This window comes from Lathyrus oleraceus, chromosome 4 (genome assembly GCF_024323335.1).
Source record: "Lathyrus oleraceus cultivar Zhongwan6 chromosome 4, CAAS_Psat_ZW6_1.0, whole genome shotgun sequence".
In the NCBI taxonomy this organism is placed as follows: domain Eukaryota; kingdom Viridiplantae; phylum Streptophyta; class Magnoliopsida; order Fabales; family Fabaceae; genus Lathyrus; species Lathyrus oleraceus.
In genome coordinates this window covers 276,342,461-276,345,416 of record NC_066582.1, presented here as the reverse complement: position 1 = coordinate 276,345,416, position 2,956 = coordinate 276,342,461, and positions in this window count along the sequence as shown.

Below are 2,956 nucleotides of genomic sequence, written 5' to 3'. Positions count from 1 at the left end.
AATCTTTAATCAAAAAACGTGTAAAGCCATTAATCAGAACGATGGCTCTGTCCTTTTCACAGGCAAGAGGAAAAACAACATTTATAAAATAAATCTTTCTGATTTAAAAGATCAAAATGTTAAATGTTTAATGTCAGTTCACGAAGAGCAATGGGTATGGCATAGACGCTTAGGCCACATTAGCATGAGGAAACTTTCTCAGCTAACTAAACTTGAGTTAGTCAGAGGCCTACCTAAACTGAAGTTCTCTTCAGATGCTCTGTGTGAAGCTTGTCAGAAAGGAAAGTTTTCGAAAACATCTTTTAAAAAGAAAAATGTTGTTTCTACCTCCAAGCCTCTGGAGCTTCTTCACATTGACTTATTTGGTCCTGTGAAAACAGCATCAGTCAATGGAAAGAAGTATGGACTAGTAATCGTTGATGATTACAGCCGCTGGACATGGGTAAAATTCCTAAAGCACAAGAGTGAGTCTCACTCTGTATTCACCAGTTTCTGTTCTAAAGTGCAAAAAGAATTTGACTCTAAAATTGTTAGAGTCAGAAGTGATCATGGTGGAGAATTTGAAAATAAAGATTTTGAAGAACTATTTGATTCTAATGGAATATCCCATGATTTCTCCTGCCCTAGAACTCCACAACAAAATGGAGTTGTAGAGAGGAAGAATAGGACACTCCAAGAAATGGCCAGAACCATGATCAATGAAACAAATGTAGCAAAGCACTTTTGGGCAGAAGCTGTAAATACAGCGTGTTACATTCAGAATAGAATCTCTATTAGACCTATTCTGGATAAGACTCCCTATGAACTGTGTAAGGGAAGAAAACCCAACATTTCATATTTTCATCCTTTTGGATGCATTTGCTTTATATTAAATACTAAAGAACATCTGAACAAGTTTGATTCCAAAGCACAGAAAGGTATTATGTTAGGATACTCAGAACGCTCTAAAGGCTATAGAGTATACAACACAGAAACTAAAATTGTGGAGGAATCAATTCATGTTAGATTTGATGATAAGCTTGACCCTGAAAAGTCAAAGCTAGTTGAAAAGTTTGCAGATTTAGAAATCACTCTGGTAGAATCTGAGAAAACTCCAGAAGCAACTGTCACTCCAGACTCTGAAGAAATTAAATCTCCAGAAATTCCAAGGAAAGTCAAGAGTCGTAGCAACGTATCTGAAGATTTGATTTTGGGAAACAAAGATGAACCTGTTAGAACCAGATCTACCTTCAGAACTTCTGAAGATATTCCTCTGGGACTAGTGTCTCTGATTGAGCCTACGTCCTGTGATGAAGCTCTTCAAGATAACGATTGGGTGGCAGCTATGCAAGAAGAGTTAGATCAATTCTCCAAGAATGATGTCTGGGATCTCGTTCCTAAACCCAGAGGCACTCATGTCATTGGAACCAGATGGGTGTTCAGAAACAAACTGAACGAGAAAGGAGAAGTTGTCAGAAACAAAGCTCGACTGGTAGCTCAAGGTTATAGTCAACAAGAAGGTATTGATTATAATGAGACTTTTGCTCCAGTCGCAAGGTTAGAGTCTATTCGTCTTCTTGTATCATTTGCTATTAATCATTCTATCAAATTATACCAAATGGATGTCAAGAGTGCATTTCTAAATGGTTATATTTCAGAAGAAGTGTATGTAAATCAACCTCCAGGTTTTGAAAATTCAAACTTTCCAGAACATGTTTTCAAACTTAAGAAATCCTTGTATGGACTTAAACAAGCTCCCAGAGCTTGGTATGAACGCTTAAGTAATTTTCTTCTGGAACAAAATTTTATCAGAGGGAAAGTTGATTCTACACTCTTCTGTAAAAATCATGAAAAAGATCTCATGATATGCCAAATTTATGTTGATGACATTATTTTTGGTTCTGCTAATATCTCTGTTTGCCAAGAATTTTCCAAGTTAATGCAGGCAGAATTTGAAATGAGTCTAATGCAAGAACTAAAGTTCTTTCTGGGAATTCAAATCAATCAAACTCCAGAAGTCACGTACATTCATCAAAGCAAGTACATTAAAGATGTTCTGAAGAAGTTTGATATGTCTGAATGCAACTCTGCAAAGACTCCTATGCACCCAACTTGCATTCTGGAGAAGGAAGAGGTAAGCAACAAGGTTTGTCAGAAGCTCTATCGAGGTATGATAGGCTCTCTTCTCTATCTGACTGCTACTCGTCCTGATATTCTCTTTAGTGTCTGTCTCTGTGCCAGATTCCAATCAGATCCTAGAGAATCTCATTTAACAGCTGTTAAGAGAATTCTTAAGTATCTGAAAGGAACTCCTAACCTGGGCCTGATGTATGAGAAAACATCAGAGTATAGGCTTTCTGGTTATTGTGATGCAGATTATGCAGGAGATAGAATAGAACGAAAAAGTACTTCTGGAAATTGCCAGCTTCTGGGAAACAATCTAATCTCCTGGGCTAGCAAAAGACAGTCAACTATCGCTCTATCAACTGCAGAAGCAGAATATATCTCAGCATCACTGTGCACAACTCAGATGCTCTGGATGAAACATCAGCTAGAAGATCTACAAATCTTTGAGAGTAACATTCCTATCTTTTGTGATAATACTGCTGCTATTTGTTTAAGTAAGAATCCCATTCTACATTCCAGAGCCAAACACATAGAAATAAAACATCATTTTATTAGAGACTATGTTCAGAAAGGGATAGTAACGCTGAAGTTCATTGATACAGAACATCAATGGGCAGATATCTTTACTAAGCCTCTAGCTGAAGATAGATTTCTTTTCATCTTAGAAAATCTGAACATTAAAAATTGTCCTGAGTAAAATTTGGCTCTGAACATGTAAAATGAGACTCTGATAAAAACAAATACACTTCTGCCTCTGACTCTGATACTTCTACCAAGTTAAGAAGATATCTGAGTTAGAAATCTTCAGAAATCCTTTGGTATTCCTGAAGATCAGAAACATCAACACGTG